At 48.3% G+C, this 21,476-nt stretch overlaps 1 protein-coding gene across 1 annotated transcript in view; it reads right to left on the bottom strand.

Moving 5' to 3' along the window:
* Positions 1-21,476, bottom strand: part of LRRC4C (leucine rich repeat containing 4C) — a 1,405,504-nt gene that overhangs the window by 978,328 nt on the left and 405,700 nt on the right. The window lies entirely within an intron of this gene.

Below are 21,476 nucleotides of genomic sequence, written 5' to 3'. Positions count from 1 at the left end.
CACCAATAAAATAGGTTCACATCCAACTCTATTACTCTATACGTAAACCTTATCTGTCCCGCTTTTGGTGAGTCAGTCCTGTTTTTCGGGCACTGTCCCACCATCTCATCTACAGGCCACAATGACTCATGGGGGGGTGGAGGTTCAGGCTAATGGCAGATGCCTATAAGTTGGTAGGAGCATAGGGGATGTGAGCAAGGAGGCTAGTGCGCACATTCACCAGACCAGAGTTGGGGAAATTGAAGATAACTGGATACAGAGCAGTCAATAAGATAAGGTATCAATCTCTCTTAGGCTAATTTCTGTACAGCCATAAAGCACTATGATGCTCCAATAATCCAGTGACAGACTTGGGCATATGCAGTTTTAGAGAGCCAAGTAAACAACATGCACCTGCAGTCTTATCAGCAAGACGTTTAAGTCTGTTGACTCAGACATGTAACGTGATTGTGGCTAATGAGTAGTGCACAATAACAGAAGCATGCAACATTATTGTGGTTGGTGAGCCATGCACAATTACACTCAGTTGTAGCATTTTACCATTTCACTACAACTACAGAGGTAACACTAAATCAACGTTGCTCTACATAGCAGACCAGTGGTTGAACCGATCTCTAAACAGAGTGAACCGAGCCAGTGGGCAGTGTTATAAATGGGGGTCTGATTTAAGGCCACATCCAGTGGCGTAACTACCATGGGTGAAGGGGGTGCAGCTGCTATGGGGTCCCTGGTGCTTCCAGGGCCTTCTGCTCCCCCTTCACCTAGTCACCGGCTGCCTCTGAGGTCCGTCACTCCCCCTTCAACTCCGACCAAGGGATGAATGTACGCCGCCGATAGCCCCCCCCCCCCTGCAGCCATGTGGAGGGCACCAACAGCAGAGCCGCAATTTGCGGTAATTTAGAGGGCTGGGCCTAATGTCGTGAAGTGCCCACCCCCATCAGAGACCTCTGCGAGTCTGCTGTAGCAGGTAATGTATCTTCTGCTTGCTCTCCCTCTCTCTCTATCCCCGATGTCTCCCTGACACTCTCTCTTGCTACTCTCTCTGGCTACTCTCTCTGACACTGTCTGTCCCTCTCTCTCACTGACACTGTCTCTCTCCAGCTCTCAAACTGTCTATCTCCCTCTCTTTCTCTCTTTCTGGCACTGTCTCTCCCTCTCTAATGCCCTTACGTTGTCTCTCTCCCTCCCTCTCTTTCTCCATGTCTCTCTCCCCGACACACTCTCTGTGTGATATTAGCTCTCTCCCTCTTTCTCTCTGACACTATCTCTCTCCCTGACAGTCTCTCTCTCACTCTCTCAGGTACTATCTCTCTCTCTCCCTCTCTCCCTCTGACACTGTCTGTCTACCCCTTTCTCTCTCCCTGACACTGTCTCTCTCTCTCTCTCTTCTCCCTCCCTGACACTGTCTCTCTCTCTCACTGGCACTGTCTCTCTCTCTCCCTCTGTATCTGTGATACTGTCTCTCTCCTTGGCACTGTCTCTCCCTCCCTGGCACTGGCTCCCTCTCTCCCTCCCTGATAGTGTGTGTCTCTCTCTCTCTCTCCCTGACTCTCCCTGACACCCTCTCTCTCTCTCTCTTTCTCTTTCTCCCTGCCTATCTCTTCCAGACACTCACTCTCTCTTGCTCCTGCTTCTCTTCTCTTTAACACCCCCTCCCTCCCTGACATTATCTCTCCCTCTGACACCCTCTGTCTTTCTCCGATGACCTATCTCTCTCTTCCCCTTTCACCCCTTTTTCTCTCTTGCCCTGACCCCTCTCTCTCCCTCTTTTTCTTACTCCTCTCTCTCTTTCTTTCTCCCCCCTGACACCCTTGTTGTCTCTCACTCCCCTCACGCTCTCTCTCCTGCTCCCCTAAGGGGCATTGTAATGAAAATGGTGTGGGGGAGGAGAGGCCCTTTCAAGATTTAGCTATTGGGCCCCCAAAGTTGTAGTTACACCCCAAGGCTGTACCCCTTTTTGGACACATGACTTAGGTGCGCATCCAAATGTCCTTACTCTATACTCCCAGATTTTGGAAGTACTGTATGCTCTAGATTCGCTCCAAAATGTGCTATATCACAGGTTGGGGCATATATAATGAGGCCCTTTGCTCTCTACATTTCTGATAAGAAACATTTTTGCTACATGTTCATATTATGTATGTAATAACTTTTAAGTCAGTAAATATGTCTATACTGTACATTCTATTATAGGGATGATGTAAGTCTGAATAATAGACATACAGTTTATCACTTATAAAAGTAGCAGCAGTATTACTGAAAGTCCTTGACGCCCACATGTTTGAAAGTCACAACTGGAACAAAATAAGTCACACCCTCAACCCACCGAGGCTCCACTCAAATTTGAAATCCCACCCATATTTATGCCCACCACGCCCACTTACTGATAGGTTACACCCCTATGCGGTGAGCGATTCTGCGCTGCATTGTGAAGATCTGATAAGCACTATAGGGAATCTGGGGAAAGATCTATGTATCTTTGCTCTGGTCAACTACAAACCCTTTTCTTGTAAATATTATTTAGATTTTTAAAAGGTTATGAATTCAATGTTATCATTTGGACATCATCACATTAACATCCAATGCATTAAAGATGCAAATTAGCCCAGTAACTATAATCATCTGCCAGATATGTCATGCTTGGGACCTAATGTTTAATGATATAGTACAACACCATATGTACAAAGAGACAATCTTACTAAGCCACATAAATAATAAGAAAACTATTTTGTCATATGGCTACCAATAAAGAAAAATGCTCTATATCTCACGAACAGTGACAGATATTTTTGGGTATCCCTGTCACATGCAGCCCTGTCCTCACTGACACATCACTCATCTCCTGATATACTCTGTGCTGCTGGGGACCCTGCACCTCCCACTATATAACTCTCAGTCTGTGGCTTCCTGCTGCCTCTATTCCCCTCCTCACATCATGCAACTGCCCCTGTCACATGCAGCCCTGTCCTCACTGACACATCACTCATCTCCTGATATACTCTGTGCTGCTGGAGACCCTGCTCCTCCCACTATATAACTCTCATTCTGTGGCTTCCTGCTGCCTCCATTCCCCTCCTCACATCATGTCACTGCCCCTGCCACATGAAGCCCTGTCCTCACTGACACATCACTCATCTCCTGATATACTCTGTGCTGCCGGGGACCCTGCTCCTCCCACTATATAACTCTCAGTCTGTGGCTTCCTGCTGCCTCCATTCCCCTCCTCACATCCTGTCACCGCCCCTTTGTGCTTCTGTGTGCTGTGAGCAGGTGTGTGCAGGAGAGCTCCATCAGTGGTAGCTGTGATATCGTGCTGCAGGGAGTTTCCCTGCTGGCTTCCCCAGGGGGATGGATCCTCCTGGGGGAGAGAGCTCCCTGAGTGCAGGCCATGGCTCGGGCCCTAAACCAACAGCCAGACTAAAGACTTCCGGTGCCCTGACAGATTGTGCGGCTGGCCAGTCGGGGACATCCAGAAGAGGCAGCAGTGGCAGTGCTAATGGTGCGGATTCAGTGAGGCAACTGGAGTTGCAGTCAGTTCCCCATAACATACCGGAGGGTGCTGCTCTCCTGTGTGAGGAAACACAGGATCGAGCGGTGGTGGCTGCTACCAGCCCTGTCGGTGTGGCTCTAGTGAAGGAACTAGAGCCTTCAAATCCCCCCAAACTGTCCGAGGGTGCTCCCCCATGTGCTGTAACATGGGGTGGAGTGGCAGCAGCCGCTGTCTGCCCTATGGACAGTGAAGTAGTGGGGGAGGGGATGAAGCCCTTTGATGCCAAAGAGAATGTGCCTGAGTCTCCTGGAAGTACTGATGATGAGGAAGAGACTTTTGACAGCCTCAGTGTGGAGGAGCTGCAGAAAGAATCAAAAAGAATAAGTGCAAGAATCGCTGATAAGAAAAAGAGAAGGTACTCTTGCTTTAAATGGGAAAGACCTGTGCTGAGAGAAGCCATCAAGTCTCTTTCTAAAGACCTGGATAAGGTAAAAAGCAAGCTGCATGAAAAGCGGCAAGAGAGAAAAGACAAAGAAATGGCAGCACAAGCAGCAGTGCAAGGGTTACCTGACCAAGCAGCAGAGCATGAGTTACCTGATCAAGCTGCAGCTCAGGTGTTGCAAGTGTCTATGCAGATGAGCTCTCAGGAAGCAGACGGGTGTGGTGTCCAGAGCATGATCACAGAGGCTCCAGTGCAGACAGAAAGCAGTGCACACCCCGGCCTACTGACTGATCTGGAGACTGACAGTGGTGTGCAGGAGAATGCAGGTTTGCCGGTCCATGCGGGATCAGAGGTGCCTACCACATCAGCAGCAGCTCAGCTTGGTCCTGCTCCCCCAGCAGTGGGGCCTCCTTCTGTAGTGATGGCTGCCATGGATGAGCTTGAGGAAGAGGAAAAGCGCACAGACTTCCAATTGCGCATGGAGGTAATCAAAGCAGAACTAATGTTGGCCACAAATGCAGAGAAAATAAAGTTAAAGGTTGGTGTACAAAGTAAATTGGCAAATGTCAGTAATGTGCCAGTGACTGGGGAGGCTCTGGGGGTTAATGCTGGTGGGGACACTGTGCAATCCTGCAGTACAGCACAGGGTATGCCAGCACTAGATAAAAATACTCTATCAGACGGTGGTAAAGACATTATTCAGTCTGTATATGGACAGATGGCTGCCCCAGCCAGGGTCAAGGCTGCTGCTGAATTGATTAGCCAGGAACAAAAGAGGCGTGAAGGGTTAAGCAATATAAATGTGGTTAATGCAAATGCTATTGGAAATGTGAATGAACAGCCTGTTCCCGGTACAATGTCTTATTCTAACGTGGCTGCAAGGCCAAATGTTGTTAATAATGTGTCACCTGTAATGGTCGGGCCTGGTCAGGTCAGTAAAAGAAGAAATCTTTTACAGTTTAAATGGGCAGGAACAGGTGAAGTTCCCACTAAAGAAGTGTTCCTACAAATGATTTTCAGCCTTGGGTTCCATGCCTCGGATCTGTATGCCTGCATCCATCCAGTTAAGACGCCAGATTTTGATGTGAGCTTCCAGTCCTATCAGGGACTGCAGACGTTTTGGACGAAGTGGCAGGCATGCAGATCCGTGGCACCCTACAGTAGTTACAAAACAAACTTGGTCACTAAACAGGATAAAGTTAAACTGACAATCTTGGTTAGGAACGAGTCAATTCCAGCCCAGGATATATTGTTCTGGTTATCCAGATTCTGTACTGTACAGTCCAACTTGATCAAGGTTGGTTTTACAATGGGAGTTTGGGGGGGAGCGTGGTCAGCCATGGTCCAATTAAAAAGTACAGACAGAGGTTTTATACATGTGCCTTCTGCTGCGTATATAGGCCGAGACCGAGTTCAATGTTTTTATTCAGGGCAACCCCGCACCTGCTTCAAATGCGGGGATTTTCGACACATGAGCAGTGATTGTAATGTTACCAAATGTACATTATGTGGGAAAATCGGACATGTTTCCAGGGATTGCAGTAATGTTAAATGTAATTTGTGTGGTGAGGATGGCCATCCTTACAGCAGGTGCCCCTGGGCAAGTCACAATATGGAAAGTGAGAGAGAGCAGAGTGAGGAAACAACTAGGAATAAGAATGAAGGTCAGGGAAAAGAACAGGGACCAGTTTTTGTGGGAGTAAGGACACGGAGTTCTGTAGACAAGGAAGATGCCTTTCAAATGGTGAAAAACGGTAACAATAAAAAAAAGAGGAAAGGTGATGATGAGCAGGTAATCCTTACTAACAGATTTGATGTGCTTTCCACTGATGAGGAAGAGGAGGGTGAGGTGGCAAGGAATGGTGGGGAACCAATTTTTGTACCCAGAGTGAGTAAAAGAAAAGCAAAACAGAATAAAAAAACATCTGAAGGGGTAACTATTGAAAAGGGTAAAAGTAAAAGAAGGAAAAAGAAAAAACAAGTACTGGTAGAAGATGATAGTGGAGAAAGCGGAGGAGAGGAGGTACAGGAGGGTCTAGAATGGGACCCCATGGGCACAGAGTTGGTGGAAAAAGAGGTGGCCAAGGATTCAGAAGTTGGAAACGGGCATACTCCTATTGATGAAATGGTAATAGAGGAGACTCAAGAGGTAGAGGAAGAAGAGATTAACATGGACTCTTCTGGTTCAATAATTAAGCCGAGTGGGGCACCTGCATGTGATTCACTGGGGGTTCCAGGCTTGACACACAGGTCTGAGCGTAAACCACCAGATCCTGGACCCTCACAGAGTAAGGATGGCCTGTCCCAAGGGTTAGGCAAGGGGGATGGCATGTTGGATGTCATTGGGGAGAGGGAAACCCCTCCCAAAGGGAAAGAGACACAAGGGGCCGGGTCTTCAAATATGGGGTCAGGGAAAGATGTAAAGGAAAAGTGAGCAAGGTTCTGCTTCTATAACCAAAAGAAACATGGATCCCCAACCCATACGATGTGCCACCATTAATGTGGCTTCCGTAATTTCCGAACGTGCTCGTTTTCTGGCCTTTGATTTTTTCAATACGATTGAGATTGACTTTTTATTTTTGCAAGAGACTAGAATTACTAAGTTGGACACTCTCCACAAGGTGAAGCGTGAGTGGAGGCGTGGGCCTTCTTACTGGTCTCTTGCGGCCGAGCCGTACGGTGGGGTGGCAGTACTTTTTACTGGTATGGTAACCGTGCACAAGGTTATAGAATTGCAGGCAGGTAGGTGTATGATTTTGGATGTCAACCTGAGGGGACATGACCTGAGACTCATTAACATTTATGGGCCACAGTCTTCATGGGACAGGAAATGTCTCTTCAGGGAGATAAAACCGTTCCTTTTTACGGCCCAGCAGATTGTCTTTGGAGGTGATTTCAACACCATTATCAGGCCAAAAGACATGGGAGGTTCAAGGACAACATTGGGTCCTGATTCCAATTTTTTAGTTAGCATGGTTAGACAGGCCGGTCTGGTGGATGTGCATGTTCGCCATTTCCCAGACCTCACGGGTTACACCTATTTCAGTGGTAGTCGTAGGTCTAGGATAGATAGGTTTTTTGTTAAGGGAACTTCGAAAACTTTGCCTCCAGAGGTAAAGCTAGTAGAGTTCTCTGATCACGCTTTTCTCTCTATTACTTTGAATGCTTCAAAAGCTACTTAGAAAGGACGGGGCCTATGGCGCTTGAGCTCTGAGCTCCTAAAGGAAGAAAGGGTTAGACAATCCTTTAGAGACTTCTTTCAATCCCAGGAAACACTTTTGGAGGCGGGTTGGAGTAGATCTGAGTGGTGGGAAGATACTAAAAAGAGAATTCGGAGATTCTTCCGTAGGCTGGTAGCAAAAAAGAACTTGATAAGACGGAATATCTATCAGAACCTGAGAAGGAAATTAGATTTCTTAATCTCTGAGTGTGGAGATAGTGGGGAAATCTCCCGGGTGAAGGCTCAGATGAAGGAATATCAGTATAACCGGCTGGATTCCTTGGTTCTGGAGAGGGATTTTGGAAAGTACCACTCACTTGATCCCTACCAGAGCTGTGGAAAATCAGTTGAGGTGAAGGAGGTGAGGGGTCTGTATGACAGACAGGGTGTCCTTCAAGAGGACAAGGAAGGCATCCTGAATGTTATTGGATCCTATTACTCCGATCTTTTGTCTGAGCAGCCACTTATCAGAAAGAGGATGGAAACATTTCTAAGGGAGACTCCTGGTCTTCGTAACCCAGATGCCTCTTTTGAAACTTTGGGTAATAATGTGACAGCAGAGGAAATCAGGAAGGCGATTGATGGGTTAAATTTAAAGAAGTCTCCAGGCCCAGATGGGTTAACATCTGAGTTTTATATAGCTTTTGCAGACCTCTTGATTCCCCACCTTGTAGAAGTATATAATGAGTGCCTGGACAAGGGAATTCTCCCTCCTTCTATGAGGTTATCTGCTCTCATATTGTTGTCCAAAGGTAAGGATCCATCTCGCATTGAGAACTGGCGCCCCATCGCCCTTCTCAATACAGATAGAAAGATTTTGGCAAAAGTACTTTTTAATAGGTTGTTGGAATTTTCTGAACAACTGCTTTCTCCATCTCAGCACTGTACTGTGAAGGGCCGCAGCACCTTTAGTGCAGTCCTTGGCGTCCGGGAGGCCATAGAGCGGTGCCGTGCTGAGAAATGGGGAAAGTACTTGCTGGCATTAGATCAGTCTAAGGCTTTTGACCGAGTAAATCATGAGTACCTGTGGGCCTTGCTTGAAAGGTATGGTTTTCCAGTCAGGGTGGTGAATTGGCTAAGAACAATATACAGTCAGGCCGAGAGCTTCCCACTTGTTAATGGTTGGGTGGGTCCTACCTTTGGCGTGAGCTCTGGTGTTCCTCAGGGATGCCCCCTGAGCCCCCTTCTATATGTATTCGTGATCGATCCCTTCATCAGAAGGGTAGAGAACGGTGCAAAGGGAGGAGTGCAGCTGGGACCGGAGTTCTCTCTGAAGGTAGTGGCTTACGCAGATGATGTCACAGTGGTTCTGTCATCAGTGGCAGAGGCACGTGAAGTAGAAAATCTCATCTGTGAATACTCTGAAGCTTCATGCTCCAGAATAAACCATGAGAAGTGTGACGTTTTCTGGATGGGGGAGGAAGGCGAGGAATTCTGCCTTCCGGACAGCCTCCCCCTGGCCAGTTCACAGATAAAGATTTTAGGCATCTGTTTCGACCATGGTGACTATGCCACTCTAAATTGGGAGAGAACTCTGGAAAATGCTGCCCGGAAAGTAGAGAGCTGGAAGAGATGGAAATTCTCTTACAGGGAAAAGGTTGACTTGTGCAAAACCTACCTGATCCCGATCTTTCTGTACGTCAGCTATGTGTGCTTCTTGCCTCAATCTTTATGGACCAAATTGAACTCTCTGTTCTTTGTTACTTTGGGGGAACAGAATAAATATAGTCAAGAGGGGCATCACTTATAAGTCGAGGAAAGACGGGGGTTTGAGTATGGTCAACCCTGTGGTCTTTTTTGTAACAACCTTTGTAAAACTTAATTTTGGGAGCCTACTGTTAGAGACTCCCCCTCGATGGGCAAGTGGCTTTGAGATCTGGGTGTCTCCCTTCCTCAGGTTTTGGTTAGAAGGGGGCCAAGTGAAGAGTCCCCAAATTCGGCATGGGTATCTCCCGATCTACGTTATCCAGTGCTTGAAAGTGATAAAGCGTTGGGGACTGGAAGTGGGGGAAGTCAAAAGTCTTTCCAGGAAGGAGTTGGGGGAGAGGATTTTGCGAACCCACTTTCATGTTCCGCTGTCACTAAGGGATTGCCCGAGTGATGTCGCTTCAGCAGGGTTGGCTCTGATTAATTCGGAGAGAATACCGCTGAAGTTCAGAGATATTGCTTGGCTTTCTTTCCACGGGAAGCTTTACGTAAAGGGGAACATGATGTGGAGAAATGCCAGTGATCGTGGTTGTCCACGGGAGGAATGTCTAGGGGAGGTGGAGACAATGGACCATTTCTTCATCAGGTGCCCCTTTAACGTAGAAATTTACAAGAGAGTTTCAAGAGCTTTACGTATCCCGTGCCTTTCGGGGCTTAGTTACCCTGAGTGGGCTTATGGAGCATTCAAAAGATATGGTAGATTTAATTTGACCACCATTTTTTTTAGTCAGTTTAGCAGTTAGATATCACACTTGGATGGCACGGTGTCAGGTGTCCATAAGAAATAAAGTCCTTCCCTGTGAAGTGGTGGTGGATTTAATTCTGCACGAGGTGGAAAGGATGATGGTCCTGGATAAGGAGAGGATGGATGCTGTCAGCTGGTCTCGTTGGTGGGGCCACCTGAAACCCCCTTGAGTGGGTGGTAGAAGTCCTCTCTAAATCTAGCTTTAGGGTCTTTTCTTCCTTTCACATCCCATAGATTTTGAGTACTTTCATGTTTTGTGGAATAGGTTTGCATACATTTAACTAGATTTGCTCAGTTTTTCTTAAACATAAGTGTGTAGATTTGGGTGGAGTGTTGGTGAGGGTGGTGGTTGGTTTGGAGTATTATTTCTGAATATTTATATATACAGTGTATATTATTTATTCAAGGGATGTAAATTTGAGTTGTTTGTTAATCATCATTATTATTATTATTATTATTATTATTATTATTTTGTATAATGTATTTATATATTTGTTTTATTCTGTATATATTGCAAATTTGGATGCAAGTTTTAAATAAAAAACATTTCCTAATATACTCTGTGCTGCTGGGGACCCTGCTCCTGCCACTATATAACTCTCAGTCTGTGGCTTCCTGCTGCCTCCATTCCCCTCCTCACATCATGTCACTGCCCCTGTCACATGCAGCCCTGTCCTCACTGACACATCACTCATCTCCTGATATACTCTGTGCTGCTGGGGACCCTTCTCCTCCCACTATATAACTCTCAGTCTGTGGCTTCCTGCTGACTCCATTCCCCTCCTCACATCATGTCACTGCCCCTGTCACATGCAGCCCTGTCCTCACTGACACATCACTCATTTCCTGATATACTCTGTGCTGCTGGGGACCCTGCTCCTCCCACTATATAACTCTCAGTCTGTGGCTTCCTGCTGCCTCCATTCCCCTCCTCACATCATGTCAGTGCCCCTGTCACATGTAGCCCTGTCCTCACTGACACATCATTAATCTCCTGATATACTCTGTGCTGCTGGGGACCCTGCTCCTCCCACTATATAACTCTCAGGCTGTGGCTTCCTGCTGCCTCCATTCCCCTCCTCACATCATGTCACTGCCCCTGTCACATGCAGCCCTGTCCTCACTGACACATCACTCATCTCCTGATATACTCTGTGCTGCTGGGGACCCTGCACCTCCCACTATATAACTCTCAGTCTGTGGCTTCCTGCTGCCTCTATTCCCCTCCTCACATCATGTCACTGCCCCTGTCACATGCAGCCCTGTCCTCACTGACACATCACTCATCTCCTGATATACTCTGTGCTGCTAAGGACCCTGCTCCTGCCACTATATAACTCTCAGTCTGTGGCTTCCTGCTGCCTCCATTCCCCTCCTCACATCATGTCAGTGCCCCTGTCACATTTAGCCCTGTCCTCACTGACACATCATTAATCTCCTGATATACTCTGTGCTGCTGGGGACCCTGCTCCTCCCACTATATAACTCTCAGGCTGTGGCTTCCTGCTGCCTCCATTCCCCTCCTCACATCATGTCACTGCCCCTGTCACATGCAGCCCTGTCCTCACTGACACATCACTCATCTCCTGATATACTCTGTGCTGCTGGGGACCCTGCTCCTCCCACTGTATAAGCCACTTCTCTCCTGATTCATATCCCAGTAAGTAACAGGGCAGCTTATAGTCATTTATCCCCGGTTCCTCTCTGTGTCACACTGAGTAATGAAGGACACTGAATAATTTATACGTGTCTTATAAAACAACAAACCTACTGATGTGCTTGATGATTATTTCAGACAGTATTCCATCCGTGTAAAACTTTGGGAGTGTTAACTCTGCTCCCCCCAGGGTGTGCCGCAGTTGGTTGCAGTGTGAATGGCTCACAGAAAGCACTCAGGAGAACTGCGGCCAAATAGTCTGATAAACTCATATTTTTTATTTTATACTTATACTATAACCAACATGCATTACCCGAATCAGCAAAGAGATATGTTTATAGGTAGGTAGGACTGAAATGTGGTGTTTGTGGGTTTTATAAACTAATGTGACTCTTACCATTTATTCATGTATGGAATCTGACAAGCGTCAGGCAGATGTAGCCAGCACGAGCCACGTAATGATCCTACTGAAATACTATATATACAGTTGTGCTCTTAAGTTTACATACCCTAGAAGAATTTGTGATTTTCTGGCCATTTGTCAGAGAATATGAACAAACTTTACTTTCACTCATGGTTAGTGGTTGGGTGAAGCCATTTATTGTCAAACAACTGTGTTTACTCTTTTTAAATCATAATGACAACAGAAACTACCCAAATGACGCTGACCAAAAGTTTACATACCCTGGAGATTTTTGCCTGATAACATGCACACAAGTTGACACAAACGGGTTTGAATGGCTACTAAAGGTAACCATCCTCACCTGTGATCTGTTTGCCTGTAATCAGTGTGTGTGTATAAAAGGTCAGTGAGTTTCTGGACTCCTGAAAGACCCTTGCATCTTTCATCCAGTGCTGCACTGACGTGTCTGGATTCTGAGTCATGAGGAAAGCAAAAGAATTGTCAAAGGATCTGCGGGAAAAGGTAATTGAACTGTATAAAACAGGAAAGGGATATAAAAAGGTATCCAAGCAATTGAGAATGCCAATCAGCAGTGTTCAAACTCTAATTAAGAAGTGGAAAATGAGGGATTCTGTGGAAACCAAATCACGGTCAGGTAGACCAACAAAAATTTCAGCCACAACTGCCAGGAAAATTGTTCGGGATGCAAAGAAAAATCCACAAATAATTTCAGCTGAAATACAGGACTCTCTGAAAAAAAGTGGTGTAGTTGTTTCAAGATGCACAATAAGGAGGCATTTGAAGAAAAATGGGCTGCATGGTCGAGTCGCCAGAAGAAAGCCATTACTACGCAAATGCCACAAAGCATCCCGCTTACAATACTCCAAACAGCACAGAGACAAGCCTCAAAACTTCTGGAACAAAGTCATTTGGAGTGATGAGACCAAAATTGAACTTTTTGGCCACAACCATAAACGTTACATTTGGAGAGGAGTCAACAAGGCCTATGATGAAAGGTACACCATTCCTACTGTGAAACACGGAGGTGGATCGCTGATGTTTTGTGGGTGTGTGAGCTACAAAGGCACTGGAAACTTGGTCAAAATTGATGGCAAGATGAATGCAGCATGTTATCAGAAAATACGGGAGGAAAATTTGCACTCATCAGCCTGGAAGCTGCACATGGGACGTACTTGGACGTTCCAACATGACAATGATCCAAAACACAAGGCCAAGTCGACCTATCATTGGCTACAGCAGAATAAAGTGAAGGTTCTGGATTGGCCATCTCAGTCTCCTGACCTCAATATCATTGAGCCACTCTGGGGAGATCTCAAACGTGCAGTTCATGCAAGACAGCCCAAGAATTTACAGGAACTGGAGGCTTTTTGCTAAGAAGAATGGGCAGCTTTACCATCTGAGAAAATAAATCCACAACTACCACAAAAGACTTCAAGCTGTCATTGATGTTAAAGGGGGCAGTGGGGGTCATTCCGAGTTGTTCGCTCGCAAGCTGCTTTTAGCAGCTTTGCACACGCTAAGCCGCCGCCTACTGGGAGTGAATCTTAGCTTATCAAAATTGCGAACGAAAGATTAGCAGAATTGCGAATAGACACTTCTTAGCAGTTTCTGAGTAGCTCCAGACTTACTCGGCATCTGCGATCAGTTCAGTGCTTGTCGTTCCTGGTTTGACGTCACAAACACACCCAGCGTTCGTCCAGACACTCCTCCGTTTCTCCAGCCACTCCCGCGTTTTTCCCAGAAACGGTAGCGTTTTTTCACACACTCCCATAAAACGGCCTGTTTCCGCCCAGAAACACCCACTTCCTGTCAATCACATGATGATCACCAGAACGAAGAAAAAACCTCGTAATGCTGTGAGTAAAAAACCTAACTGCATAGCAAATTTACTTGGCGCAGTCGCACTGCGGACATTGCGCATGCGCATTAGCGACTAATTGCTCCGTTGCGAGAAAAAAATAACGAGCGAACAACTCGGAATGACCCCCAATACACGGTATTAAGAACTGGGGTATGTAAGCTTTTGATCAGGGTCATTTGGGTAGTTTCTGTTGTCATTATGATTTAAGTAGAGTAAACACAGTTGTTTGACAATAAATGGCTTCACCCAACCACTAACCATGAGTGAAAGAAAAGTTTGTGAGTTATCATTCATATTCTCTGACAAATGGCCAGAAAATCACAAATTGTGCTAGGGTATGTAAACTTATGAGCACAACTGTGTATGTATATATATATATATATATATATATATATATATAGATATATATATATATATATATATAGATATATATATAGATAAATCATCAATGATTATACTGTAAGTAATACAGCACAGGTAATTACAGCACTGTGGGAAGCATTGCAGCGGCACATGTTGTACCAGGTGGATGAAGTCACGTTGTGCTCACTTTTCCCATACATCAGACCACCTGCTATGAATTCTGCTTTTCCTCCCCCACATCCCCATAAGCCATAACGGCTTTAGTTTAAGACTGTATTCCTGGTGCTTCCCCTTAAAGACACTTTAGGAGAGAGAGAGAGAGAGAGAGAGAGAGAGAGAGAGAGAAAGAAAGAGAAAGAAAGAGAGTGTCACTACTGGCCCTTGGGCCCTGAGGGTGAGAGGGGCCACACTAGCCCCACACTGCAGTGTTTCTCACTTTCTGTAGCAGTGCAGGAATCTTGCAGGTTGATTAGACTGGCCCAGGACAACTCCCAGCGTCAGCTGTCACCAACAAGCAGTGGCGGATTTAGGGGGGGGGGGGGGGGCACCAAGGCACGTGCCCCCCCCCCTGTCATTTTTAGTTGATTTTTGTATTTTTATTTTTATTTTATTTTGTGCGCACGCCGCGGCGCACCCACCCGACATGAGGCTGCTGCTGCTGGTCCTGAAGGAATCTCAGTGGCGTAACTCCTGCCCCCGCAGCCCTCGCGGTGGCTTGGGGGCGAGGGGCTGCGGGGTCGCCACTGATTTAGTGCAGACTGACATGCGGACGAGCGTCCACATGTCAGTCTGCGGTCTCATTTCCTCGCTGCTGTTAGGAGGGACACGGAGGGCACAGCGCACGCCTCCCTGTGTCCCTCCTGGGTCTCCGGCGGCCGCCGGAGACCCAGGAGGGACACAGGGAGGCGTGCACTGTGCCCTCCGTGTCCCTCCTAACAGCAGGGGAGCGGGGGGAGCGGCGGCGGCGGAGGAAGCGGGGGGGGGGACGCACTGAGGGGGCATATCTGGCACTGGGGGGGAATATCTGGCACTGGGGGCATATTTGGCAGGGAGGGGGGGTGGAGAATATCTGGCACTGGGGACATATATGGCGGTGGGGGGAATATCTGGCACTGGGGGGGGGGGGATATCTGGCACTGGGGGCATATGTGGCACTGGAGGGGGAATATCTGGCACTGGGGGCATATGTGGCACTGGGGGGGAATATCTGGCACTGGGGCATATGTGGCACTGGGGGCATATATAGCACTGGGGGGGGATATCTGGCACTGGGGGCATATGTGGCACTGTCGGGGAATATCTGGCACTGGGGGCATATGTGGCACTGGGGGGGTATATGTGTACCTGGCACATGGGGGGGGGCTATATTTGGCACTGGGGGCATGTGAGTACCTGGCACCGTGGGGGAATATCTGGCACTGGGGACATATGTGGCACTGGGAGCACAGCCCTAGCAACAAGGACTACCTCCTAGCAACGAGCATGACACCCAGTGCATGAAACCCCTGGCAACGAGCATGACACCCAGTGCATGAAACCCCTGGCAACGAGCATGACACCCAGTGCATGAAACCCCTGGCAACGAGCATGACACCCAGTGCATGAAACCCCTGGCAACGAGCATGACACCCTGAGCATGAAAACCCCTGGCACCGTGCATGGAACCAAGAGCATGAAACCCCTGGCAACGAGCATGACACCCAGTGCATGAAACCCCTGACAACGAGCAGGTATTTGAAAAGTAATTAGAAGCCTTACTGTAGGACTTAATGTGTAATGGGCATTACGGTGTGTGGCATAATGTATCACGGACATTGCGGTGTGTGTCATAATGTGTCACAGGCATTACGGTGTATGGTATACTATATCGCTGGCATTGTGATATGTGGTATAATGTCTCAGGGTCATTGCAGTGTGTGGCATAATGTATAACGGACATTGCGGTGTGTGTCATAATGTGTCAGGCATTACGGTGTGTGGTATACTATATCACGGGCATTGTGGTATAATGTCTCAGGGTCATTGCAGTGTGGCATAATACATAACGGGCATTGCGGTGTGTGGCATAGGGTATAACGGGCAGGGCATTGTGGTATGTGTCACAGGCATTACGGTGTATGGTATACTATATCACGGGCATTGTGGTATAATGTCTCAAGGTCATTGCAGTGTGTGGCATAAAGTGTCACAGGCATTGTATGTGCTATAATGTATCGGGCATTGCAGTGTGTGGTATAATGTATCACGGACATTGCAGTGTGTGTCATAATGTGTCACAGACATTGTATGTGCTATAATGTATCAGGGGCATTGCAGTGTGTAGCATAATGTATAACGGGCATTGCGATTCCTGTCATAATGTGTCACAGGCATTACGGTGTGTGGCATAATGTGTCGGGGGCATTACGGAGTGTGCATTATTGTGTCATGGGTATTATTGTGTGTGGAATAATGTCTAAGGGCCATTGCAGTATGTGGCATAATGTATACTGGGCATTACTATAAGGAGGAAAAATGACAAATAATGTAAGGGGCATGAATCAGGATTATTTTTCTTTCCTGTGGTGGCCAACGTCTGGGCGTGCAGGTTGCAAAACTGGGGTATAAGGTAGTCTTTTCCTGCAATGCCACGCCCATTCAAACGAAGCCACGCCCATTCCAACGAAGCCACGCCCCTTATGGTGCCCCCCCCCCCCCCCTGTAATTTTTTTTTCTGGATCCGCCCCTGCCAACAAGCCTCATATGTACTGCACCACGTGCAGCGCAGCCATCGGGGGGGACTGTGGGGACTGGTGTCCTGGGCCCTTACAGAGAGAGGGGCCCACCCCTGGCTCGTACCACCAACCTGGAGAGCTGCACCAGGCTAGAAAACAACAGTGAACTATTGCGCAGGAAGGATTTCTTGTTAAAACAAGCCTCACCTGTGCATCAGCTCTCATACAGGAGTGCAGCGATTATTCTGATGGAGAGGCCCTGTGTATTTTGTCAGTCCCGGGCCCCACAATTTCTGACGGCAGCCCTGATCATGTGCTATAGGTGGCAGCGCTGCCTCTCAGTCAGACGCAGACCAGGAGAATGACACCATCTTCCATTGTGCCACCGGGGACCTCTCAGTGTCCTGGGCCACAACGATTTCCTGTCACCTCTAAGATGGTGCTATGAAAATATCAATATAGATATGGCTAAGCAGCCTGTGCGAGCCGTCTCCCACTGCGGACACACAGGGCTCCGGCTAATTACACTCAGCGCACTCTGAAGATCAGTTTCAGTCTCTGTGTAATGCAAAACTGTAGTGTCATCTCCAGGAAGGGAAGCACCATTTATATAGCGAAGAGATGATAGGAGTATGTTAGATAGATAGATAGAGAGATAGAGAGATAGATAGATAGATAGATAGAGAGATATGTGTATATATAGATAGATAGATAGATAGATAGATAGATATTAGAGAGATAGAGAGATAGAAAGATATGGATAGATAGATAGATACATACATACATACATACATATTAAATAGATAGATAGATATGTATAGATAGACGGATAGATAGATAGATAGATAGATAGACAGATAGACAGATAGATGATAGATAGATATAGATGGATAGAGAGATAGACAGATATTAGATAGATAGATAGACGGAATTATAGATAGATAGATATTAGATAGATAGATAGATAGATAGATATTAGATAGATAGATAGATATGTATAGATAGACGGATAGATAGATAGATAGATAGATAAAGTAGATAGATTAGATAGATAGATAGACAGATAGACAGACAGACAGATAGATAGATAGATAGATAGATAGACGGATATATAGATAAATAGATATTAGATAGATAGAGAGATATGGATAGATAGATATGTATAGATAGACGGATAGATAGATAGATAGATAGATAGATAGATAGATATGTATAGATAGACGGATAGATACAGAGTTATGTATAGCTAGATAGATAGACAGACAGACAGATAGATAGATAGATAGATAGATAAAGTAGATAGATAGATAGATAGATAAAGTAGATAGATAGATAGATAGATGGATATAGACGGATAGACAGACAGACAGATAGATAGATAGATAGACTTTATAGTGCATAAATCCTTTTTATTACTTTATTGTAGCAGTTAATAGATGGGTGCCCTCAGATAAAATCACACAGGCATATCATATGTCTTTCTGTGTTCTATAGAAGGCTTCGTGGGATCAGAGAATGAACTGCAGTTAGGATATAGATACCTATGTAGGGAAGAGACTGTGATGGCTTGTAGTCAAGCAGGTCAGTATTATTATTATTATTATTATCCTTTATTTATATGGCGCCACAAGGGTTCCGCAGCGCCCAATTACAGAGTACATAAATAATCAAAACAGGAAAACAGCAATTTACAGTTGATGACAGTATAGGACAAATACAGGGTAAATACACATAGTTACATCAGCAGATGACACTGGAATAAGTATGAGGTGGCAGAAGACTGCTGGATGTGGTACAGTTGAAGATTATTAAAGTAAGAAAGGATAAGCACATGAGGGAAGAGGGCCCTGCTCGTGAGAGCTTACATTCTAAAGGGGAGGGGTAGACAGACAGGGGTGACACAGATGGGGTATGCGTTTCCTCAGAGTATCTTCATCAGATAGCTGGCCTTCATTTCCACAGTCTGACCACTAATACAGACACACCTATCACTGAGGAGCAGTGTCGTTCTGGCCCGCCTCTTTGGCCTTAGGGTATACACTACCTCTGAATATTATATGTTTAACAATCAATACAAAGAATTAAAAAGTTCAGTTTCAGAACTACGGACATACTTACACACTAGGTGCTTCATCGCGCCCTACGGGCGCTCTTCACACCGTCGCAAGGGGATACGCCCCCTTAACCCTTGCATGCCTTTCTGGGGTTTAATATTTGTATTATATGGAGTATTACCTGCATTCCTTTGTTAGTTGTTAAATATTGCACAATGAAAGGGCGTGCGATGGTGAAGGAGGCGCAGCCCCTTGCGACGGCGTGAACAGCACCTGCAGGGCACGATGTACAGAATGTAGCGGGTGTGGGGGGGACTGCGGATGGTGTCTGTAGATGCTGCGGGTGGAGGGAGGCAGAAGTGGGGGTGGGGCCCGGATGGGGAAGGTTCGGGAGGTGCTGCGCGTGGGGGAGGGGCAGAGGAGTGGGGGATGCAGATGGGGGAGGGGTCCGGAGGCACTGAAGGTGGGGGAGGGGCAGGGGTGCCACGGGTGGGAGAGGGGCAGGTGTGGGGATGTTGTGGATGGATGAAGGGTTCCGGAGGTGCTGTTGGATGGGAAGGGACGGGAGTGCCGGGGGTTGGGTAGGGGACCGCAGGCACCATGGGTAGGGTAGGGGCAGGTACGGGTGTTGCGGTGGATGGGAAAGGAGGTCCGGAGGTGCTGCAGGTGGTGGAGGGGCAGGTGCGGGGGTGCCATTGGTGGGGGAGGGGTGGGTGAGGGGGGGACCGCTGATGGAGGAGGGTGTCTGCAGATGCTGCGGGTGGAGGGGAGCAGGTGTTGGGGGAGACATATAAGGGGGGTGAATGGTGGAAGGGGCCTGGAGGTGCTGTGGGTGGTGAAGGGGTGGAGGAGTGGGAGCCACGGGTGGAGTAGGGGGTCTGGAGGCACAGTATGTGGGGGAGGGGTGGAGTGCCGCATGTGGTGGAGGGGAAGGTGCGGAGGTGTGGTGCATTGGGGAGAGGTCTGGAGGCGCTGCGGGTACTGTACATGCCATAAAAGGTAGTTGGAGGGTATGCAGTAACAGAGCCAGGACAGGGGTGACAGGGTCAGTACAGGGTTGACGGGGCCAGGAAAGGGGTGACGGGGCCAGGACAGGGGTGACGGGGCCAGGACAGAAATGATAGGGACAGGATAAGGGTGACAGGGCCAGGATAAGGGTGAAAGGGCCAGGATAAGGGTGGCAGGGCAAGGCCAGGGGTGACAGGGACATGACAGAACACAGGGCACGGGAGAGATTGGTATTAGGGACAAAACAGTGGTGACAGACAGATGTCTTACCGGAGTCACTGCTGCTGGCTGCTGCTGTTCCACTCCAACCTGTTGGGATCTGCTGCTGCTGGAGACTTGGCATGGCTGACGCTCTCAGGCTGGAGTCCTGCTTCCTCTGCCCGTCCGCATCCCTCCCCCCTCCTCAGTCACACACCGCAGACCTCGCGCAGCTGCCGGGCACTGTGGTAAGGTGAGACTGGAAATGACTGGTTAGCCCCCAGGAGATGCTGCGGCTGGAGGGAGGAGGGGGTCATAGCATGCACGTGGCGCGGACCTCACGGCTTCCGGGCACTGTGGTAAGGGGAGACTGGGAGTGACTGGTTAGCTCCCAGGAGACGCTGCGGCTGGAGGGAGGAGTGGGTCAGAGCCTGCAAGCAGCTCGGATTTCTGCAGCGCTACCCGCCAGCTAAAGTGTGTGAATGAGCTGGGCGCACTCCACTGCGGGTGGCAGCGCTGCAGCTAGCGGTGGGGTTGCCGGGGCTGGAGATAACAGAGGCAGTATGGAACCTGCACAGCGGCAGGTGCCCCACTAAACTGCAGCTAAGAAGCGTGGAGTGTGCCAGAAAGTGACGCTCCTCCGCACCAGAGAGACCCTGCTGAGTATGCCGATGTGGGGGGTCAAGCACACAGTGAGCCGGTGCCCGTCTGTCTGTATGACATACCCCTCACACACCCCCATACATCCCAAATGTCCCGATTTTCGCGGGACAGTCCCATTTTTTGGGGTCTGTCCCGCTGTCCCACCCGCGGGTCGCAGTGTCCGGCGGTGGGGGGGGGGGGGGGCAGTTGGAAAGCTCCTGTACTCGCTGTTCTGCTTAGCAGAGCAGCGGTGAATAGTGGAGACAGAGGGAGAGGGGGCATCAGGGGGTACGGATTAATGGGGGGGTTCCAGCAGCAGAGCCGGATTAAGGTGGTGGTGGTGGGGGGGGATACGTACCGTTGGCCCCACAGTTTTAGGGGACCCCCCGGCTGGAGTAGCTCTGTCCCAGCTCAGAAGCTACCCCCCCCCCGTCCTGCCAGTAACAGCGGCAGCATTGTGCTACAGTCAGCACACGCTGCTACGTGTAGGCAGGTCTGTGGTGTTGCAGGGAGGCAGCAGTCTCCCTGCTTTCTTCTCCCTGTGCGGGTGTGTAGGGGGAGCGACCACCTCCTCTGGATTTAGCCCTAGCTGAGGGGCCAAAATCCCATCAAAAAAAAATAAAAATAAAAATCGAAATTTGCATAAGGGGGCGTGGTCGCGTGGGTCGCGATTAGGCCACGCCCCCAACCCACAGCAGGCACAGCAATGAGATAGGGCTCCCCTGTCACAAGTGCCCTGGGCCCCCCGGACTCATAATCAGCCCCTGGGAGCATGCCAGCAGCTCACAGAGCGCTGGGCAAGCCCCCTCACTGACGAAAACGGGGGCCCTCCCGTGAAGCCACGCCCCCTTTTCGCCGAGTGTGTCCCTCCTTCTGCCTGGAGAAAGCTCCTGCAGAAAGCTGGGAGGTATGCACCCCTGCCTGTGCCATGCCCAATGCCCATGCTATCTG

The sequence above is a fragment of the Pseudophryne corroboree genome, chromosome 11 (assembly GCF_028390025.1).
Source record: "Pseudophryne corroboree isolate aPseCor3 chromosome 11, aPseCor3.hap2, whole genome shotgun sequence".
Classification (NCBI taxonomy): domain Eukaryota; kingdom Metazoa; phylum Chordata; class Amphibia; order Anura; family Myobatrachidae; genus Pseudophryne; species Pseudophryne corroboree.
Note: the sequence above shows the minus strand (reverse complement) of the source record. Positions and strands in the feature narration are given on the sequence as shown.